The sequence below is a fragment of the Pogona vitticeps genome, chromosome 1, assembly GCF_051106095.1.
Source record: "Pogona vitticeps strain Pit_001003342236 chromosome 1, PviZW2.1, whole genome shotgun sequence".
Taxonomy (NCBI): Eukaryota; Metazoa; Chordata; class Lepidosauria; order Squamata; family Agamidae; genus Pogona; species Pogona vitticeps.
This window is the reverse complement of record NC_135783.1, coordinates 73,522,459-73,546,752: the sequence shown is the minus strand read 5'-3', so window position 1 is coordinate 73,546,752 and position 24,294 is coordinate 73,522,459. Positions and strand designations below refer to the sequence as shown.

The 24,294-nt window shown below is 38.7% G+C and overlaps 1 protein-coding gene and 1 long non-coding RNA gene across 11 annotated transcripts in view; both read left to right on the top strand.

Moving 5' to 3' along the window:
* ESR1 (estrogen receptor 1) overlaps positions 1 to 24,294 on the top strand; it is a 291,481-nt gene that overhangs the window by 51,276 nt on the left and 215,911 nt on the right. The window lies entirely within an intron of this gene.
* Positions 5,506 to 16,044, top strand: LOC144585933 (uncharacterized). Its single transcript, XR_013540565.1, has 2 exons — positions 5,506 to 6,743; positions 7,610 to 16,044. It is a non-coding gene; the product is annotated as an uncharacterized LOC144585933 (long non-coding RNA).

Below are 24,294 nucleotides of genomic sequence, written 5' to 3'. Positions count from 1 at the left end.
GTAACTATTAAAATATCTTACAATACAACAGAGGAAAGTAATGGAATGATTAGATTTGGTGTATGTTTCTGTGTGGGAACCTATAGCTAAAAATGTAAAGTGCTACAAAGTGAAAATTGTATTTTAATTCTGCAGTTCTACATGCATTTACTTAGAAATAAGCCTAATCCAATTGAACAATACCTGCATTTGAAGGTATAATAGTTAGCTCTCAGGTATCAATTGTAAGCAGGAATTGGATATTGATTTGCATTCTCAGAATCCTGTTTCAAAAAGGAGATGAGTTAGTGCTGATTCTCCCTTATGTGTCTTGGCTCTCAATGGCATCTTTCAGAGAAGAAATAAGGATAATTTACTGCAAGTTATATTATGCTAAAAATTATGACGGATCAGTCATATGCCAGAACATTGTGTTCACTTAATTTAAAATATTTGCTTTGATGGAGTTCCTGCATGGTAGGGGGTTGGACTCGATGGCCCTTGTGGTCTCTTCCAACTCTGTGATTCTATGATTCTGTGATATATTTCAGGTATGCAGGTGCATGCGTGTCTCTGTGTGCAAGTACTCAGAAACTGGAGAAGTTAGTTTTTAGACTACAACTCTCCAACTTTCACAGCCAGAATGGCTTAATTATGGGTGTTATAGTCCAGTTTCCTAGCTCTTTGGAAATGTTATTTTCTTCCATTTATTATATATATGCATTCTTATATTTAAACATCTGTAATTATCCTTTTGATTAAGAAATATGATCAGAACAAGTTGCAAAACAGCTGTATTTTGCTTGGTTCTAGCAATTCATGAACACATGCCAACAGATACCCAAAGAACTATAAATACATCTGCGGAAGCAGCTTTTGAATTCATTCTGGAAGAAGGAACTGGATTTTCCTAAGAATGTGCTGAAGTGAGCCAGACTCCTGAAAAATCCATTTGACCAGAGATTACAGTGGGGTGGAAGGGAAGTTAACAGAGAATAGAGTTGTGTATATTGTAGGCAGAGAAGAGAAGCTCCGTCATTCTTTGCTGGGGATACTGCATTGTGCATAGTCTAATTCTATCATTTTCAATTTGAATTAGGTACACATAACTGGGATGCAGGCTTTTGGCCAAAGGGTACTCTGCTTCCCAAAAACAAATTTAAAATATTTTATGTAAAATGTAATTTTTTTGTCATAAAAACCAGCTTCAGTCACAAATGCAATTAAGAATGTGCCGAAATTCCACATCTATAAATCAAAGGAAGAAAAAAGTCACAATGTGTGTCCAGTAGACAAGTAAACATCCTTTACAATCAGGATGGCTTGTTTCAATTCCACTTCACATTTCATCACGTTTCTGCCGATCAAAAATCTTTCTCTTTTGGTGGCTTTGTTTATTTCCTAACATAGCTTCGCTGAAGTGGCTTTTCCTAAATCTTCCTCTTTCATTGTCTAACTTGCCTTTTATTCCTCTGAAAGTCAATCAGATGCCATGTGGTATCTTATCAGGAGAGGTCTTCCAGTTTTATCAGTGTAAACACTACATTCTAAGCATTCAATTGTATAATAGCTTCCTTAGTAGGACACCCCTTGCCTTCAGCACAAACCAGATGTTTCTGTGACCAGCACTTAAAGGCATACAGTTCAGACTTTCAAAAGACTTTGTCCTTCTGTTTCTAAACAGCCTGCTATGTGGGAAGGAGAGTTAAACGAGAAGGGGTGGATGTGCTCACCTTTGCTCTCACCCCTGCTCCACTATTGATTTTGGCCATGTTTGCTGCAAAGAGTCAACATATGTTGCCCCTGGTAGGAAAGTGTTCCCCATAGTCACAGGAACTTTTCTACAACAGTTTGGAGAAAAAAAAAAGTCAGTGGTGTAGCATGGCTTGCCAGCACCGGGGGGCAAGTATTTCACCCCCTAACCTGTGGTTACCCCTCCTCTCTCCATTCCCAATGGGAGGGCCCTCAAGGCACCCTCCTCTTCCTCTATCATCATCCCTCCTTCCCCCAGCTGCTCCTTGCCTGCCTTGCACTGGGCTCAGCCTACTGCGCCTCCAGCTCCTGCTGCTATGCTGCTACTGCCATCTCTTGCAGTGCTTACAGCTCTGCTCTCACTATCAGCCCAGCAGGGAGATGCTGCCGGCCAGGCTCAGCACCAGCTGCACCACCTCCACCAGCCCTAGTGAGAGAGAGGTTACCAGCACCCTCTTCTTGATGGGCTGCACTTGTGCTGGGCTGGGGGTGTCTGGCTTGCCCTGCTTGCTAGACAGCCCCGATAGGCAGGGAGGCAGGGGAGGTCAGCGGCGGGAGGAAGGGAGGGAGGGAGAGAGAGGGAGGATGGATGGACAGACGGATGGACGGAGCCACCCTGGCCAGCCCAACAGCAAAACAGAGCACGGGGTTCCGAAAGGGTTGTGCCCCTAACAAGGTTGCGCCTGGGATGACCACCTCTCTGCCCCCCCATGCTACACCAGTGAAAATAATACAAGGGAAGGTAAAGTTTACTGCCCCCTCTCACAGTTGTCACATTTGGAAGTGGGCTATTAGTCAGAACTGAGGAACATTAACTGCAACCTGCACCCTACTTCCAAAGCCAGCTGGATGCCCAAATTCTAACATGTGGAGTGAGCAAACCTGTCCATTCACTTTCTCCTACATCCAAATTTTGCTGATTTTGGTACAGTCAGACATTAACTTTGATCTGCCTGTGAGTCACACTGTATGCTGGTTTAAGTAGGGGACAGATCTGAAGTTTTAGTCTTCCTACTGTATTAGTATTACTGGACATCAATTTGAGAAAGTGTAGTAGATGAACCATCTATATGAGTCAGATCAGTTGCAATCAAAGCAAAGAAAGTTTATTTATTTATTTATTGCATTTATATGCCGTCCATCCATACATAGTCTACTCTGGGTGGCTCATAACATAAAAGATAAAAACAATTTAAAATATACACAGTTTTACATTAAAAAACAAAATGATATAAAATATAATGTTGTACATTTACAATTTTAACAATTAATTTAAAGCAAACAGTCCAAAGATGGCAAGAATAAAAGAAGAGAAATAAGAAATAAGAATGACTTAATTGACTGAAGGGAAGGCCTGCTTGAATAGCCAAGTTTTCAGCTGGGTTTTGAAAAGTTCACATGGAATAGATCTGTTTGAAGATTTTTTTTCCCTTTGTCAATTTTCTTATCTTTCCCAGTGAACTATTGTATGTATCTGATCTTTTCAGGTCGGTTTATATGCCTTCTCTTTAGTGTTTGTCTGAGTAGTCACCCTAAATGTAATAAACCCTGATAAACTGAGAGTGGTTTTTTGTGAAATCACTTTGCTCTGAGCTCTGTGAATTTGAAGACAAAGACTAAAAATTGAAAATAATGAACTCAGAAACTTTCTAGTGTTGCAGATGAAACCGTTCTCATTTTGCCTCCCATTTTTGTCAGCTAGAGATATGGAAAATGGGGAGTAAATACAATATAGGCAGTTGGGATTTTATTTTTGCAAAGTTCAGAAGGTCTTGGGTGCAGTATTTGATTTTATGAAATATTCTGATGGGAGTGGTTGAGATAAATAGTTCTGGGCTGCTTTTCAGGTTTAGTGCAGTGTTTCTGAAGTAATTATTTATTGTATTAATTTAGCTCTTCCAGGGGCATCGTAAATCTCAGAAAGTTCTCTTCAGTATGTTTATCTTTCGTCTGTGCCAAGCCATGTTCCTGCCCTGTTAGGAAACCATTCTGTCTGTATTTGAATTCACTAATTTCTGAGCTTATGCAACATTATCTTTCTCCATATAATTTTAGAAGATGATGACATGTTCCTTCCACTTCAGATTGAGATTTTAAAAAACAAGTTCACGCTATCATCTTTTGTACACTACTTTAAAATGTTTTTGATAAATGTTGATACATTAAAGTCAATATTCCGTCCAGCATTTAGCTTCCTCAGTTACTGCTCTGTTCCCAAGTATCCCTGCAAACACAGCTGTATCTGTTTCTCACTCAGAACTGCTATATCATGTCGGTGTGGACTTTTAGCTAGCCCTGTTACTACATACTATCCAACATGCACACTGAACTTCAGAGGAGTGTTTATGCATACAGTGATACCCCCTACATTTAGATCCAAAATCATTGGGAGATCACAAACACTGTACAAGTCTATTTTTGTTACTTTGTTATCACTTCATTTTCTTCTTGTGTACAATGCATGCCTTGGGACACTGTTGACATACAACACAAAGAAGTCAGTTTTAGAAGAAAAGTCTTTATCTCAAATACTAATATTTCATTATTTCTCCATCCTTGGCACAATTAAGAATAATCTTCATACATATACAGTGGGGTCTTGACTTGAGAACTTAATCCGTATTGGAAGGCGGTTCTCAAGTCAAAAAGTCTGTAAGTCAAGTCTCCATTGACCTACAGTGCATTGAAAACTGATTAATCCCGTAACAGGCCGTTTTTGTTCCATTTTGGTTTTTTTCTGGTCTGTAAGTCAAATCTCAGTCTGCAAGTCAAACCTAAATTTTGCGGCCAGAGAAGTCTGTAACTCAAAATGTCTGTAAGTCAAGCCGTCTGTAAGTCAAGGGTCCACTGTAATCGTTTATTGGGCTTCTTTGTTGAAATATCCAGGATATATATATACATATATAAAAGACATCTTGTGAATAATGTGGCATGCAAGTTAGCACCTTTATGATGAGGCAAAATACACAAGGTCTGATTAAAAGGGGGGGAAAAACCACAATGAGCTCATATCAGCTGTCTTTTCCCATCCCATGACTTATGGAACCAGGGAATATTAAAAAAAAAAAAGAGATGCCAGCTCTGAGTTCTAAAGATGAATATTATTTACTTATTTAAAATATTTATACCCTTCCTTGTCCCTTAAGAGGAACCAAAGCAGCTTACAATATTAAACAATATTGCCCACTAAGGTGGCAAATTCCAAGCTTCAGAATGTTCACTTGGCTCCATTTCTGTCCCCCAGAATCTTCTTATGGAATCAGAGTTGGACAAATTTAGACAAGGTTTGAAAATCTATCTGTTCAACCTGAAGCCATAGGTATTGGATGTAGGGAGCGGTCAGTGACAGGTGTCTTTTATTTGAACTTTTTAGCTGTTTTTAAGCAGTTTGCTAATTCTTTTTGATTACTGTGTATTTTTGTTGATGTATGGGGGGGTGTCTGTGTTTGTGTATAATATTAAGATTGTGATTAAATGTGATGTTGTCTGTTTATGCATTATTGGAATGCACTCTGGTGTAGAGTGCAATAATAATAATAATAATAATAATAATAATAATAATAATAATAATAATAATAATAATAATAATAATAATAATAATAATAATAATAGTAGTAGTAGTAGTAGTAGTAGTAGTAGTAGTAGTAGTAGTAGTAGTAGTAGTAAAGAATAAATTATTACAATATTTAAAAATGAATTATAGATACTAAATTAAGCTAGTAGATAAAAGCAGCTTAAAATCATTCTAAAAATCTATTAAAGGTAACAAGAACACAGCAGTTCCATTTCTAAGAACCCTTTCTCAGGTAGCCAGTTACTGAAAGAAAGCCTGCCTGAAGAGAAAAGCCTTTGCTTGCTTGCAGAAGGGCAGCGAAGAGGGGGCCAGCCTGGCCTCTTGTGGGAAGGAGTTCCACAGCATGGCGTCAGAGAAGGCCTTCTCTTCTGTCCTCACCAAACATTCCTGTGAAGTCGGTGGGACTGAGAGAAAGACCTCCCTTGATAAGTGGAAGGTTTATAAAGGAAAATGCTGCTTTTCCGATGGCTTGGACCAATTTAGGGCTTTATAGGTGAAAAACTGCAGTTTGAATTGGGGCTGGAAATAGACCATCAGACAGTAGAATTGTTGTAACAAGGAAGTTAAATGATCCTTGTAACCATATCCAGTTAATAATCTGCCTGAGGCATTTTGAACTCTATGAAGTTTCCTAACAGTTTTCAAAGGCAGCTTTACATGTAGTGTGTTATGGTAATTGAAACAGGATGTGTCACTGTGATCAGATGAGACATCTCTAAGTACGGAATATTGTGGAAGAGACCGGGCTAGAGCAAAATCTAACATATGCCTCTTAAATCCCCCTCCACTCCCCAATTCATAATTTTAAAAAAACACGGGAATATTAGCATAGAGACACTGAGAGTCAACATGAAATTAAATATGGCAGGGATGTCACTCTTGGCATATTCAGTGGCTCAAACATCAGATTAGACCAAACAAACTGCCAAATCAGTAGTCTTCATCTTCAGACACCAAAGTTCATCCCATAATTGCTTTGTTTATAGTGGGTAGCCGACCTATGGATTGAGTTGTGAGACTGTTTATGCAGCTGCCAGATTGCTGACTGGTGCTGGTTACAGCGATCACATAACCCCGCTCCCCCTGTTACAGCAGCTACACTGGCTGCCGATCAGTTTCTGGGCGCAATTCAAAGTGCTGTTTCTAACTATAAAACCCTAAATGGCCTGGATTCAAGCTATTTCAAGAAGTCTATCTATAAACCTGCTTGGATATTAATATAACCAGGAGAAGCCTTTCTCTCAATCCCACCACTGTCACAGATGCATTTGGTGGGCACACAGGAGAGGGCCTTCTCTATTGCAGACTTTGGAACCTCCTCCCACAGGATGCCAGGCTCACTCCATCTTCAATGTCCTTCCACAAGCAAGCAAAGACCTTTGTCTTCATGCAAGCTTTCCTTCAATAACTGGCTGCCTCAGTGGGATTATTTAAAATGGTTTGTTGTGCCTTACTGCTTTGAATGTGTTTTTAGTATTACTTTTGCTTACCATTTCTTAGAGTGGTATTTGTTTGATCCTTTTTAGTATTTGTATGCTTACTGTTTTTAGCTTTAAATATTGTGTTAATGATGTAAGCTGCATTTCTATACTAGTTTTAAGTGTTATTGTCTTTTAATTAGGGTCTTTTAATGGGTTTTTAAAAAAAGAAAAGTGGGGTAAAACTATTTAAAAATAAATAATATTTTATAAAGTAATCAGTTTTGCATGGGAAAGAGACTTTGTGAAGGAGTACTGTACTTCTGATTCCAGACCAAGGTAGGGTGTGGAGATTTTTTATACATCCAGAAAATCAGATCAAAATGTTTGTATCTTTCTTCAGCAGTCTAGTAGATGCTCTCTACTGAAATTCCAAACGCATCTCAAATATCCACTGTTTGTGAAATTTGCTTCCACTTTAGTAGTACTTCTCTTATGTTGTTGTTGTAGATTTCAAGTGTATCTTATCATTCTGCTTTTCAAAGCTCTAGTAACAGATATGCTTTACCAAGAGGTAGTCATCAAAATTGCCTCTTGTAGCAGAGCAACTCCCCAGCTCGTTCACTGAAAATATTATAGGTGAAAACAAAATAAAAATAAAGAGTAAAAAAATGTGGCCCTATAAAGACTAAATTATATATTTTTAATGTTAACCATTTACATTATTTATGTCAACTCCTTTGGGAGATCTTCATGAGGGGACATCCACATTGGAATCCCATGATAAAATTTCCCTTTATATTTCTCCCATACTTTTATTAATGCTTTTTTTGTTATATTATTATCAAAAGCTTTGTTCACTTTCTTTTTTCCATAACATATAAAGATCTACTCATAGAGGAAGATGACGGACAACTAAGATCAAGAACAAGACAAGAAATGAATCAAGTAGGAATAATATTCCAGTGGTTTCCACACAGACAGCTATCAGAAAGAATGAAAATGGATAATAAATTAATAGGACTGGTTAAAGATCTAGACAAGATAATATGGGGGAAAGAAAATCACCAAATTGCAAAGTTGTATAAGTTGTATAAACCATTATTGGAAAGAAATATGGAACAGGAAGTAATTAAAGAAAATATGATAAAATTGATGCAGGAATTAGGTGGAACAATTCAAACAGAGGAATGGTTTAGAAGAGCATAAATGATAACCAAAAACTATTAATAAGTACAGATTTGTAAAACAATTATATGAAAATATTATATAGATTGTATATGACACCAGAGAAATTGGCAAAGGTGAAGAAAAATGAGAAATATAAATGTTGGAGATGCAAGACAATAAAAGGAACATTGTATTATATGTCCCCTTCACGGATTGCTAGAAGACTCCCTGGAAAATACCCTGATGTTGGGAAAGTGTTAAGGCAAGAAGAGAAGGGGACGACAGAGGATGAGATGGTTGGACAGTGTCATCGAAGCGACCAACATGAATTTGACCAAACTCTGGGAGGCAGTGGAAGACAGGAGGGCCTGGCATGCTCTGGTCCATGGGGTCACGAAGAGTCGGACACGACTTAACGACTAAACAATGACAACATATTATATGTGATGGGGTTGTAAATTTATTAGGAAATTTTGGAAAGTAATAGAAAAAATAATCACCATAGATTTAAAAATAAAAAAGGGGATGAAACATGAAACTTATTTGTTCAATACTGTAAAGTTAAACTCTAGACAAGAGACAAGAATTTGTATATTCATATTAGGCACAGCCAGAATTCAAGTGGCAAAACAATGGAAAGGCAAGGAGGAACCTTCGGTGGAGGATTGTTTAATAAAATTACAGGAACTAATATTAATGGACAAACTAACAGACTCATTGAAAGGAAAGAGTAGAATGGAGCACGAATCTCAATGGGGGATAGTAAAGAATTATGTTAGAGAGAAATGGAAGAAGGATTCCAAACCTGTACCAAGTGACTTAGGTTTAAATCAGAAGTAGAATTGCTCTCAACAGAAGTAAAATCAAAGTAAAACAGATTGTTAGTATGGATATAAAATAAGAATTAAGAAAGATATTAAGATTGCGAAGAAAATAAATGTCTGGTGGAAAATAAGGAAGTAAAAATGTTAAAGACTTGCTGTTTTGTGACGGATATAATAGAAAGTTATTTTGGTTATGTGCTAATATTGTGATAATTATCTACTTATTTTTATAATATTTTTTTAAAAATGCAATAAAGATTAAAAGTAAAAAAAAACTTGTATATTTTTAATGTGGGCTTTCATGGACAATTCCACTTCATCAGACTTGTCGATGAAAGCTCACATTAAATATATATATTTAATCAGCTCTTTATTTTTATTTGGTTTTCACCTATAATGCTTGCATGGACTAACATGGCTACCCCTTCTACATCTACATCAGTGAAAATGGGTGTTCATCTGTCAACCCATAATCACAACACCATATATTTATTCTGTATATGGATGAGAATGGATAACATATTTTACTGAAACCCAACACTTGGCAATAAATAGCATTGAAATGTTTCAGTGGTACTCTTTATGCCTTCCCATTTAGTCTAGTTTAATTATTGGCTTCATGATAAGAGAACTATAGCTATACTGGAAATCTAAACAATTCAAATTCCTCTAACCCAAGATGCATGGTTTCTGTGCCACAGAAGTATCAAGTACAGACCAAGAGAAAACCAAGATGTGCCTGTGGCTGAGATCTTTGGTCCAGCAAACATCGCACCAAAAACATTGATGCAACAGCTGTAAAACAGGATACAAAAACAAAACTAGCCTCTCCCCATTCAAGATGTACCAATATTTCCTGTTTCATTCCCAGTGAACAACAGTTCTTTCACAAGAACTACTTTGGATATTCTTTTGCTAATTCAACGAAAGAAAATTGGCTTCTCATCCTGTAAAAGTGTATTTCAGCCCCAGCCCCCACTATATAGAACTGTTCTTATTTCAGTAGGGCACAGTAGAGTCATTTTTATGCTTCTCTCCCCCCCCCCACCCCGTGGACCAGTTTTACAGTTTTAGTGAACCTATAGCCTCTCCTTGCTTACCACCATTTTCCCCAAAAACACTTGGTTCCTTGATTTCTCTGCACTGTATAGAGCAATGGTTCCCACCTTTGAATCCACAGATGTTCTTGAACTGCAACTCTCAGATGTCTTCTCCACTAGCTGTGCTGTCCAGGATTTGTGGGAATTGTAGTCCGAGAACCTTTGGAAACCCAAAGTTGTGCAGCAGTGGTATAGAGTCTAAAAGATCAGTGGTTCAGACCTGAGAAGAAATCCCACATGGAAACCTTTCCCTGGGACTGGGCAAGGCCAGAAAGAGGGATAGAATGTCAGATCTCACCCCACCTTCACCCCCACGCAAGAATGTCATAGGTGACTTTGGGTGGGGCTCCATTAGAAGGCTGAATTGGAGCATTTCAGCTTTGCTGCAATTTTATTTGTAAGGTATAGATTCTTTTATTCTGGGATTTTGTTACTGCAGAGCAGTTGTGTAGCATACAGATTAAATCACATACAAATTAGTCGCCCAGAGTGGTCGACCACCTTTGAATTCTACTTAATTTCAGGAAAAGTAATTACCAGTGAACAAAGTTTTATGAAAAGTCATAGTAAGTTTCCACAATTTACAGAGTGATCCTTATCTTTGAGCATTTCATCTCTGGATACCTGCAATAACTGAGTATAAGAAGGGCTTGTCTTCTTCAACCATGGGAGAAGATACACCATTTTACAATTACTTTATTTAATATTTGTCTAGACTTTTAACTTTCTCTCATGGTTTGTCACGAGGAATACAATTCTCAAAATATATGCTCCCTTCAGAGAAAGTATGCTGAAAAGAAAATATGATTTCCTAGTGACTGAGTGGATTTTACCTGTCATATTTTGGATCAGAATAGTGGTGCCACTCTGAAGATAATGAGAATGGGAACTGAAATACTGATTCAGAAAGTGAAGCAAAAGAAAAGCCATGACTTGAGAGTTTGGGAGAAATTGCATTGGATGATATTAACATGGTGAAGGGAACAGAGGTGAAAACTTTATATATATATATTAGAAGAGCAAATGTTAAAGTTAAACAACTCATGAAGTGGCATGGTCTATCAGTTTGCAGCATGTGTGTTATATTACAACAAAGTTAGGTAGAGCAAATGTGGTGGTATTTGATGGTGTAGTCACACACCGCAATACAGAAAAGGCTTTCATGTACCTAAACTTTCAATTACTGTAGTTCTTGTGAAAACAATGTTTCCAGTCAACCCTACCTTTCTTATGGTTATATACACCACATGTGATAAATATATACTGTGCTGTTCAAGCGACCTTTCTTTATCTTTTTATACTCCAATTGCATGTGTAGCAGTTATACAGTATTCCCAATCCATATTGACAAGGACTCAGCACATAGAATGGAGGAGGAACATTTTGAAGCAAGCAAGCAAGGGGTGGGCGTCTTCTGAGGAACACTAGGGCCTGTTTGAGCCAGTTATACCCAACGAATCTGGAGTGCCTTATCACTTTGTCATTAATTTGCTTGCTTCCTGGTCTCTAGGCTGGACACCAGTTCTATCCCTCTCTGCCTGGTTGGCATGCGATAGCTTGGGCAGCAAGGCTTTTCACTTAATAAGCATTCAATAGGATCTTGCATGGTTAATTTCACAAAATATATCTACCACATTTCTCCTAAAAACTGCGACCTAAGGCAGCTTACAATATTATTTTTTTAAAAGAATACAAGTAGAAAATAATATATTATAAATATCAAAACATAGGTAAATCAGCTATTGTATTAGAGCACAATTCAGTAAAAACCATTTTAAAACCTTCCTAGCTAAAAATAATAAACACTTGGCAAATGAATAAAGGCTCTGAGCAATTAGTCAGTTGTCCAAGGTCTGCCCAGATACATACATTTTTTTTTGGTTAAAGATGGCAGCTTTATATCAAATAATCCTAAGGAAAACCCTCCTGTGCTTCAGTGTGTTTATTGCAATTATTCTAAAATGCATCTCTTATCTGCTAGGAATTTTGGGTGTGTGTGCTAATACGAATGGGGGAAAACATGAGTGAGGCTGTTACTTTGTTTTCATATTTTTTCATTGCCTCTCAGAAGAGACATCAGGCAAAATCCAAGGAACCAAAACAAAACAGTATCCCTCCCCCCCCTAACAAAAAAAGACTAGCCACTGTGTTTTAGGGACACATCTTACAATAAAATATAATGATTAGTTTTTGAGGTGCCACATGTTTTTGTCTTTGTTTTGTTTTGTTTCTTTGGATTTTGCCATTATATCCTTGCACAGACTAACATGGCTGCCTCTTCCAAAACTCTCAAAAGAGGGCTTCTTAAAGATAAGTGTTTATTTATTTACAGTTAATGAAAGAAAAGGACATGAAAGTTTCAGGATTTTGTGTGTTTCCTTCTTTTGTTTACCCTTTTAAGAAAACTGCTTGTTTCTCAAATCACCTGGGAAAGTTTGCATTAAATAATGTCATGAGGTTTGCTGTTAAAACGTCCAGGGGGAGTGTTTCAGAGTGAGCATTTTGAGAAACAAGCCTTCGTTGCAGGTTCAGCTGTCATGACAAGACAAGATGTAAGCGGGCTGGAAGTAAAAAACAGAAACAAAACCCAGCACACCATGTGTTCAGAGATTGTGTGGTTTCTGACTGCTTAACAAACTGTGGCTTATTAGCAGAGGCAGAATTCATATCAGAACAATCCAGAATTCAGCAGTCCATATAATGGCTTCTTGCAGTGCATGAAATATGAGCTCTATGTGACACAGGCTATGGGTCCCATGACCAAGTATGCTGCCCTGACAATTTCGGTTTGAATGTGGAATAGCAGAACCAAGATCCCTGCTCCATGTTATATAACCCAGTGGTCCCCAACCTTGGGCCTCCAGATGTTCTTGGACTTCAACTCCCAGAAATCCTGGCCAGCAGAGGTGGTGGTGAAGGCTTCTGGGAGTTGTAGTCCAAGAACATCTGGAGGCCCAAGGTTGTGGATCACTGTATAACCTATTCAATGTCTCATAGTTTCGGTTCACCAAATGTAAAATTGCAGCGCTACTGACATGGTTCCCAGGATGAGAGGAAGAATGAGAAGTGCACAGTATTTGGTAGGAAACAAGTGACTGGAAAGTAATTAGCAACAGCCCCTCAGTAATAGCAGTTTAGGGCAACTAACAATGAGAAATGCAGACTGAATGTAAGGCACTGCTCAGCATTGTCAGGCATTTCATTGCCTCTTACCTCTCACGCATTTGATATGATGAACATTTCTGATTTCTTTCAACTCTCTATCATTGACGCTAACTTCTACTTTGTGGCAGCTGCAAGCATTCTGTGCCTGCTACTCTTTTTTTCTCCCCAAAGTAGAGATCCTATCTAAAAAAACATTAGTTCCAACATGCTGTTCAAGGCTTTTCTTTTTTGTGAAAGGCTGAAAGAAATAATCTTCCCCTGCTCCTGACAAAGCTGTTATATTTCACATCCAAAACAAAAACCACTCCTATAAATTGCCAGCTGACTTCACAGGAGATTAGTTGGAGAAAGAAGCATCTATAAAATAAGTGGGCTCTGTGGGTGCGTAGTTGAGTTTAGCAAGTAAGGAAAGGATAATTGAATTTTGAAAGATGGTACAAATGGTCAATACTTTAACCATATGGCACAGCTGTGATGAAATTAGTTCTTCCTCTTCTCTATTACTTGTTTAATTCATTTGCTGCATTGCTGATTTCCTCTGGCCAGTAGGAATTAGATGCACACAGACTGAAGCAATATTTCCTATAGCTTCCTACTCTTACCTGCTTCTCAAGCAAAATATAAAGTCGTTCTTACATCCAAGGACACTGGTTCACTGCATGGAAAATCACAGAATGTGACCTCCACCAATATCAGCTAATTGTTTATGGTATTTATTGAAATCTTTGAAGCTGCCCTTCATCCTTAAAGTTATCAATTGAGTAAAAATAATAACATATAAATAAAAGAATGAGAGCTGTAAAACATGTAATTAATGAAAAGCTCATAGAAAAACCCGTTGAAAAGCCAAAGAAAACAAAATCTTTTTCAGCACCAGTTTGCACCACTATGTAGAAAGTATTCCACAACTAGTACACTATTATTGCATGTTTGTTGATATATAACATACTTATGGTACTTAAGAAATAGGCTCCTCTGATTATCTTACACATCTTTCTGAATCCTTATTTCTTTTACAAACAATAATAATACATAAAATTTATAGTCTTCTTCTTGAGTAGATAGAAAAGATAAAGGCAGATCTTAATAATGGCCCTGGGAATTTACCTCAGATGCAGCAGCGTATTCCAGTTCCTTACTACATAAGTCCCAAACAAGAGGTGGCTGGAAATGGGAGAGCTTTCTCACTGGATGAACTTAGAGGGTAGAATGATATATCTTACTAAACATTAGAGAAGAAGGGCTTAACCTAGAAAAAAAAAGAGGACTTGCATGGGAGGCCCTCATCAATGACAAATGTCTCCAGCACATGTTCAAAATACTGTTTGAGGCAATAACAGAATTGGCTGGTCAGTTGGTTGACACACTAGGTCTTGTGATGAGTTCCTTTGAACTCTCATATAGCAGGGCCTTCATCATAACAGTGTCCAACTGAGGTTAGATGCTTCACTCCTTGTGTACCTATATTATCAGATAAACACCTCTTTATGCTTTGTTTTTATTGTAATTTTTTTTGAATTTGCTTGTTTTAATCTATTGTACATTGCTTTGAAATGTGCAGTCTGGATCAATGTATGAATTCAAGTCGGTATGATTCAATAAATGCATAAAAGAGTAGACGGTCCCTGTTTGCAGCCCGTCATTGTACAGTCATTCACCTTATTTCTCCTCCATTGCTCTCTCTATTGCTTCAAAGTCTTTAATTAATTAGCTCTTCAGTTAGTGCTTTGTTATACTTTATGAATAAAGTTGACTTTTTTTTTAAAAAAAAGAATGCTCCGATTTCACTTTTTGTTGCTCCAGAAATACATTACATGGACACTCTGTTGCACTTACTAAACAATTTCAGTCATATATGCTCGACTTTCTTGTGCTTTGGTTATAATGCTTGTTTCTAACCAGTGCTACCGGACAAACAGATGGTAGCATGTCTACTTAGCACATCATTGAGATAAATCTGCTCCTAGTTTTTGTGTTCTGGAATAGTTTACCGTATTTCTTGAAATAATTTTCAGAAAATTTTAGGCATGTTTCTTAACAGGCATGGTAACAACTCTGAATTTTAATCCTCTTTTCATACTGCCAGAAGTGGAAACTTAACAGTATGAGAGCAAGTTCTCTCTGATTTTTACTTTCTACTCCCTGTTCTGGTCTTTGTATACTACCACTCTATGTGCAAGCATTCAAGAAAAAACAAACTTGCTGTTGAAATATGCATCTTCGGAGTCTCTCTGTTGTTGTAGTATTATGTGCCAATCAAGTAACCTAGGACTTACCAGCAACCCTATGAATGAGCAATCTTTAAAATGTCCTGTCATCAGCAGCTCAGGTCTGCTCTTGCAAACTCAAGCCTGTGGAGTCAATCCATCTAGTATTGGGTCTTCCTCTTTTCCTGCTGCATTCAACGTTTCCCAACAGTATTACCTTTTCCAGAAAATCCTACCTTCTCATTATATGCCCAAAGTAGGACAGCATTGGTTTAATTATTTTTGCCTCCAGAGCTAGTTCAGGCTTGATTTTACAGACACATGGAGAGACATACATACTTTTCACAGACATACAGAGAGACTTCTGCAGTGACATGTCCTTGCAAAGATAATCAGTGTGTCATTTGAGAAGCATCTCTCTGTGTCTCTGAAAAAATATCACAAGAATGCCGAAGGAATGTCTGCCACATTAAATAGGGAGATACCACAAGGGTGTAGAATTTTGTGATTTTTCTTACTTGAAAACTTTCCAATGGGTTTGGTAGATTTCAGTATGTTAAGTAGAATTCTATTTAGCACACAGAAGTGTGATAAATAGAATTCTGCTTCAAATTTCATGGTTGGTGGATACTTTTGGTTTCAAAGTCTAAGAAAACTAACATAAAAACCTAAGCTATGCTTACACATTGGCCCAAATCCTGTTATGCAAAGGATGTAGCATAAAGCTTATGATGCCATCAGCTGTGGTGATTTTTAAGAAATGCAGTATTTTCAGTTTCTCCCCTAAAGATCACAAGGCTTCTGTGGAAAGTGTTGCATTGTTGGGAAGCTGTGAGGGGGGCCTCTAAGATAAAAGGGAAAGTCTTTAATTTCTGGCAGTCACTGCTGCTGGTAAGGTCATCCCAGTCACCAAGAGAAAGTGGCCTACCAAGGATACAAAATAAATAACTAATAAATAAAGTTAAAACTCTTTCTTTCGTTTATTTAAATGAATCAGTGATTTAAAACCTTTCTGAAGAAATGATCTTCAAACTCTTAGCTTTAAGAAAAATGCCTCATTTTCTTTCACAGTGTGTGAAGTCAATCCTTCCCTCTCCAAATATGTTGCTATATATGATCGCCTTGTTAAACTGTTTTTTCTTTCCTTTTGGTGGTGCCATTTTTGAGTTCTGAGATATGGTGCAGACTGCATGGAGATTTTTTTTTACTCCATTTCCTTTCTGGTTCCTTGTTCAATGTTCACTTTTTAAATTGCACTTCGCAGAACAATTCTCTGTTTTCTATTGTTCTCTATTGCTATCAATGAAGCATAGATTTAGTAGAAGTAACTGGAGTGTCGTCCACATGCATATAATGGCTTCAAAAGTGCACAGAGGAAGGCTTTTGTCCAGAATGCATTGGACATACAATAAATGTTCTTTCTAGCATCTGGAGTTTTCTCCATTTTCTCCCTTCTTGTGGTTCTCTCCTATTTTTATTTTCAGGAGTCACTTTTGATATTCCATGCTATCAATTTTCAGATCAAGAATTTTAAATCTAGATGTCTGAAAGATTATTTCTGCTTGTTTTGTTTTACTCTTCTAGTTCAGGCATTTTTCTTAAAGGAAGAGGGCACTTGGTTGCTTTGGCATAAAACAAACAGAGGATTCATCATATGTGACTGGATGTTTGAAATATGACCATCTGGCACACTGTGCGGGCAGCTTTCCAAGGCACATCTTTCGACATGGCACATCTTGAAATGGCCGGACTACATAGTCAGCTGCTCACATAAATGGCTCACCATGAGGAGCTGCTTCCAAGCAGTTGTGTTTCTTTGGCTAGCAACTGACAATAAATCTTTGTTCTATCTTTTATCTGGATTGGTACTGCAGTCTGAACAGCTTTAGGAGTGGGATGTGTTCATGTGTTGTATCATTTAAAATTCCTTTGCAGACTTATCAAATTTATCCTTTTTGTTGCTACAGTTGCCTGATTAATCAAGGTTTAAAATATGGCAAATGAATTGAGCCGAGTCTTTTATCACAGCTTTGGAATTGGGAGAGGAAAGTATCCACTTGTCACTTGAAACTAATAAAATTTTGTCATTAAATCTAACAGAAGTGGACTGTGGTTTGTTTAAACAACTGTGCCCCTGTTCAGGCCTTCAGAAAGCATGTGCAGAGTGATAATGGAAAGAACAAGCATAGCATACTCCACTCATTGTATGTGATCTCCACACACTTTAACAACAGCTGAATAGGACTTATTTGGTTTACTAAAAGAAGGCAAACTGCTTTCTGATCATGTTCTAATAAACTGTCTGCACCTTATGAGCTGTCCAGTTGCTTTTGAGTTAGGATGGCCATGATAGGGTATTCAAGTTATGTGAGATATTCAAAGGGTGGCTTGCCATTGCCACCCGCATTTAATGTCCATAGCCAAGTGGAGACTTGAATTCAGCTCTCTTGAATCCTGAGTTTTACACTTATCCATCACTTTTCACTATCAGTAATTTATTGTGCAAACAGACTGCTTCAGAGTTTGGACATAATGACGAACTGTTAACAGGATAGTTGTTAAGTCGTGTCCGACTCATTGTGACCCCATGGACCAGAGCACGCCAGGCCCTCCTGTCTTCCACTGCCTCCTGGAGTGGGTTAAATTCATGTTGGTAGTCTCGATGACACTGTCCAATCATCTTGTACTCTGTTGTCCCCTTCTCCTCTTGCCCTCACACTTGCCCAACATCATGGTCTTTTCCAGGGAGTCTTCTCTTCTCATGAGATGGCCAAAGTACTGGAGCCTCAGCTTCAGGATCTGTCCTTCCATTGAGCACTCAGGGTTGATTTCCTTCAAAATGGATAGGTTTGTCCTCTTTGCAGTCCAGGGGACTCTCAAGAGCCTCGTCCAACACCACAATTCAAAAGCATCAATTCCTCGGCGGTCTGCTTTCTTTATGGTCCAGCTCTCACTTCCATAGATCACTACCGGGAAAACCATAGCTTTGACTATGCGGACTTTAGTTGGCAAGGCGATGTCTCTGCTTTTTAAGATGCTACTGAGGTTTGTCATCACTTTCCTCCCAAGAAGCAGGCATCTTTTAATTTCAGGGCTGCTATCATCATCTGCAGTGACCATGGAGCCCAAGAAAGTGAAATCTGTCACTGCCTCCATATCTTCCTCTTCTATTTGAGGTCAGGAAGGAAGAGAGAATGAAAAGACAACTAGAAATGGGTGAGCCCAAAATTTAAGCAGACTTCTTCACATAGAGCTGTGTTTCCCAGCTTGGGGGTTGTGACCCCTAAGAGGGTCGCAACATATTTTCTGGTGGGGTGTGTGTCATGGACCCCCTTATATGTATTGTAGCCCTTGTTAAATAATTTATTCTTTGACATTTTGGAGTCAGATATTAAAGTTAGTGTGTATTTGTATGTATGAGAAACATGCCCTTTGGGGAAGAAAGAAGCCTCTACTTTTTGAGAAGGGTTAACTTTGCCCTATGAAAAATGCATTCTTTTTGTAAACATGACAGGTCCATGTGTCACAGATTGTTTAGCTATTATAGAAGGGGGCATTACTTGAAAGAGGTTGGGAACCACTGACATACAGATAGGCCATTGTTGTTGCTGCTGTTGTTTAGTTGTTGTGTCCGACTCTTTGTGACCCCATGGACCAGAGCATGCCAGGCCCTCCTGTCTTCCACTGCCTCCCAGAGTTGGGTCAAATTCATGTTGGTTGCTTCAATGGCACTGTCCAGCCATCTCGTCCTCTGTTGTCCCCTTCTCCTCTTGCCCTCACTTTCCCATCATTATGGTCTTTTCCAGGGAGTCTTCTCTTCTCATGAGATGGCCAAAGTATTGGAGCCTCAGCTTCAGGATCTGTCCTTCCAGTGAGCACTCGGGCTTGATTTCCTTTAGAATGGATAGGTTTGTTCTCCTTGCAGTCCAGGGGACTCCCAAGAGTCTCCTCCAGCACCACAATTCAAAAGCATCCATTCTTCGGCGGTCAGCTTTCTTTATGGTCCAGCTCTCACTTCCGTACATCACTACAGGGTTTGACTATTCGGACTTTTGTTGGCAAGGTGATGCCTCTGCTTTTTAAGATGCTATTGAGGTTTGTCATCACTTTCCTCCCAAGAAGCAGGCGTCTTTTAATTTCGGGACTGCTGTCACCATCTGCAGTGATCATGGAAACCAAGAAAGTGAAATCTGTCACTGCCTCCATATCTTCGCTACTGGATGTATAGGGCAGAGTTTAGCACAACTCCTACAATTCCCTAGCCAGCAAGTGCTGTTGTCCAGCAATTTCCTCATTTTTGTTTTTTTCTGTGAGTTTCACAATTTTTGTCATAGTACTGAATGACATAAAAGGAACAAAAGTGAACTCTCGAAGCTAACATGGGCCCACATTCAAACAATTACAGCCTGTGTACATTGTCATGTGGCACATTCCTATATCAGGTCTGTAAACCGAAGTTCCATGTGTGCTCCTGCGGATTTCAATCACCTCCCTGGAAACTGAAGCAGACAGATAATTTTTTTTGGGTAAATGGTTTGATGTACTGAGAACAAAGCAGACACCAATAAGGTGTCTAATGAATGATTCACTGACTAGACAGCTGTTGACTAAGCTCTTTTTCTATTTTTGAATATTTAACGGAGGTGGCTGTTTAATATACTCTTAAACTGGAGCACAGCAATGGTTCTCAAATTAGTTGCCTTTAGATTATAATCCTGTACACATTTACCTGGGATTAAGTCAATTAGACTTAGTTCTGAATAGCTATATACAGAACTTTACAGTAATTACATTGTTTATCACTGATTTATTCATGACATTGGCTGCCATTCTTTTTCTGTAGCACTGTTTACTACTTTTTAGCTTCCAAGAGAGATGATGCTAAATTACGAGAAGGTTTATGGATTATGCTGTGTTGTTGTCTGCCACTTGTAGTCAAAGATTCTTGTTTATTGTATTCTCCAGATGCCAGCGAAAAGTGCTATCGTTATCATCCTTTCGAGATCTGCATTTTTCCTTTGTAAGATTTTTTCATTTTAGTATGAGAATAAGGAGACATTTAAAGAAGAAAACACCTACACATTGCATTGCTTTATGTGCATTAAGTCGGTGTTTTCTTTAGTACTCTTTATTACTGGGGTGGAAAGAGAGCATTTTGAACAAGGTAATAAGAATTTGAGGTAGCATAGATTCCTAAAAATAATACATCTTCTGCATGAGCTCGCACACTGTATTTATATTCATCTTTAAGCATATTTGTTCTAGTAAAACAACAAACAAAAATAACATAAATAAACAACAGAAATTTCTGGACTAAAGTGTTGTTTATTCCCCTCATTTGCTTTAATGTTTTTGTTTTTCGAAAAGCAATTGCACAGGCCATCTGTTGAGCTCAAACAGTTTTTCCCTTCCACGTTTGCTAAACAATTCAGCAGTTTAGTTTGTGACAATTTCCCTTTCTTGATAAGTATAGCTATCAGTGTGCTTGTGTGTGTGTGTGTGTGTGTGTGTGTGTGTGTGTGTGTGTGTGTGTGTGTGTGTGTGTGTGTGTGTGTGTGTGTGTGTGTGTGTACAAGTAGGTGAAATTATATTGAAAGTAGGAAATTATAATGTGTCACATGTTGCTCTCCATCAGGAAGTCTCCTGTGACAAAAGGGTAGATTCTTTGATTTTAACCTCCACACCTAAATTACTCAAATTGTGCCTCTTCACAGCTTGCCAAACACAGCGGCTAAAGGAACTGGCAGAGATTTCCTTTGGCAGCCTTTCTGCAGAAGGTTAGAGAGGCAGGAACTACGTTCACCGCCAGACATCTGCTGAAAATTTTATGTAGGTCTTCACTTGCCAGTAGTTATTCTCACTGCTATCTTTCTTACATTCATTGTAAATATACTTAAAAATATAACAAGAAACATGCTGCCTGAGATTAAATTTCTAGCTAGTGCAACCACCTCTTCACACAGTGGCAAACAATGGCCTATGGAAAGTCCTCAAGGAGGACATGAGTGCAACTGCACCTTCCACCTCTCATTTCCCTACCTCTGATGAACAAAAGTATCCTGCTCCTGATGCTTAGTAGGGACATGGGAGAGGACCTTCTCTGTCACTGCTCCCAGACTTTGGAACATCTTCCCAAGGGAGCAAGACTGGCTCCATTTTTGCTATCCTTCTGCAAGCAGGCAAAGACTTTACTCTGCAGGCAGGCTTTTCTGTAGTGACTGACTCTCTAGGACCTTTTCTGAGTAGTGGACTGGTTGGGGGGGTAGAGTCCATGCATGGGGGGGCAGGACACCCCCCGTGCTTGTGGGTGGGCAGGGTGCGATCGCGGAGGGGTGGAGCGTGCTTGTGCGCATGTGTGAAGGTGCAGAGCGTGTTCATGGGGGGCAGAGCATGCTTGTGTGCATGAGTGAAGAGGCAGGGCATACTCATGGAGGGGAAGAGCACACTTATGGGTGGGAGGGGCACCTGTGCGTGCGGGTGGCAGGCTGTGCATGTGGGTGGGGTTAGTGGGGGAGTGCATGCGGGGGGCAGGAGATCTGTCTCTGTGGTTCAGTCCTGCCATGGCCCCAAACTGGCACCGGACCGTGGACTAGGGGTTGGGGACCCCTGCTCTAGGAGATAATAAATGGGATGGTTTATATTTTGTTGCTTATGAATCTTTTTTTGTAATTATTTCACCTAACATTTTAAATATAATGTTATTAATTCTTCCTCAATATTTGAATAATTTACTGTTTTCAGCTTTTAATATTGTATATCTGATTATGTAAGCCACTTTGGTCCCTCTTTAGGAGAAAGGAGGAGTAAAAATATTTTAAATAAATAAATAAATAAATAAATAAATAAATAAATAAATAAATAAATAAATAAATAAATATGATATATAGTTATGCTGGCTATAGGTCATTGATGGGTCTAATTTCCATGGCCAGTATCCTACTGAGCTCCTGCAGGGTGAAGAGTCTAGTTCCCATAGCAGCCCTAATAGGAGAATGGCTCAGATTCTTTAATTATTTTAGTAACAAATTCCTGCACCTTATTTTTACCTCTATAGTGATCATTTTTGAGGTGCAGTGACCAAAAAGTCTTCCAGTATTTGAGATGAGTTTGCACTGGGGGTTTATATTACATTTGTACACAAATATCTATTTGAAATCAAATCCCAGGTAGCCGGCTCAAGGTTGACTCAGCCTTCCATCCTTCCGAGGTCGGTAAAACGAGTACCCAGCTTGCTGGGGGGGCAATGTGTAGCCTGTATAATTAAAATTGTAAACCGCCCAGAGAGTGCTTGGGGTGGTATATAAGTCCCAAAAAAAAAAAAAAAAAAAAAATTGAAGGGGCAGTTTTTCTGAATTTCTCTAGGAGAAGGAGAAATTCTTCAAAGGTTTCTCAGAAGTGAAGTTTAGGATTATCTGTAGTTGTAGAATGAAAGTATAATGCATTTTTTTGTCTCTCCTCCTGAGATTTTCTTCTGTTCTGTGTCATTTTGTTTTATTCTGCACAGCTACTGCATGTAACAGCAAGAGCAGCTGAATGCTTAGTTGGCCACTCTTTTGCTACCTCTACAGTTCTGTCTACCTGATATCATTCCATGACCCGGTGAGGGTAAGGTGGCAGGGATGCAGTCCTCCCAGCCTCCACCCCCCCATGGTTTCCATTTGAGAATAGTACTGCAAAATTTCCATCTGTTTCTAGGGAATTTTTTTAAAAAAATACATATCTAAACATGTATTTGAGCTTGTCAGTAAATTTTAGTACTTGTCATTTTTTAGGTTTCAGAGCCTTCCCCCAGACATCCAAATGTTTTTGAAGGCTTGTGGTAAATGCATTTTGTTTCTAGTGCAGATGTTTTTTATGCACCTGCTTCTTTATAATCTCTGTAGCAGGTATGAAAGAGGGCAATGTTGTGTCTAGCTCGAGGAAAAACTGGGCCATAATCTGCCCTCCAATCCCCCCCCCAAAAAAACCTGTTTCCCCTTTTTCCTGCCTCATTCTCAGCGTTGCTGTGGTATTATGTACTACCAAGTCAATTCTGTCTTATGGTGGCCCTAGTAGGATTTCCAAGATATATGAAGTATTTACTAGTAAAACCAGTCACAAGTATTTGATTGGTTTTACCAGTGTCACCCCGCCCCCAATGAGTTTTCAGGGGCCAAACAGGATTTGAACCCAAGTCTCCTGAGTTCTAGTTTAACGCTTGGTGCACTATACTACATTGGCTCTCAGAACCCACTCTCGGAGTCTTTAAAACCTTCTTGATTATAATTTTGAATTTATTTGAATAAATAAATAAGGAAAGTGCTAGAGTCTTGAACTTTATCCATAAGAACTGCTCTGGAATTTCTCCTCCTTTGAAATTCTTTTCAAGGGGAATGTTATTTCTATGAAATTAAATGAGAATGGTCAAATTTCCTCATGGGAGGATTTTATTGCGCTCTATTAGTTTGCATAAGCCAGTATAAGATTGACAGGATTGCCCCCCATTCATTTTTCTAATCCAAGCATAATTACAGCTAAGTTTTTTTACCCCAGCCACACAATAGTGTCCCCAGTATGTTTTTTTTTCAAAGAAAGGGGTGAAACTGCATAATAGCATGTTAGCATAGTTCAGATATATGGCCTAAGCACAGTGAGTCTGGCAAGTACACTGCTTAGAATGCCAGAGGACAAGTGCTGCCTTGCCTTTTCCCACAGACAGCTCTGCCGCCACAAACTGAGGAAACACCTTCAGTGAGTTCCCCTCCTCCCGCTCATCCACCTAAATAAGTTATCAGCAAACCTATCCACTATAGCAACATGAATTTGACCAAAGTCCGGGAGGCAGCGGAAGACAGGGGGGCCTGGAGTGCTCTGGTCCATGGGGTCACAAAGACTCAGACACAACTTAATGACTAGACAACAACAACATCCACTTTAGTATCCACCTGCCACTCCTGATCATATATACCCCAACATGTATGTATGCATATAATAAATAATACTGTGTTTCCCCAAAAATAAGACAGGGTCTTATATTAATTTTTGCTCCAAACAATGCAGTAGGGCTTGTTTTCATGGAATGTTTTATTTTTTTTTCATGTACAACCATCTACATTTATTCAAATA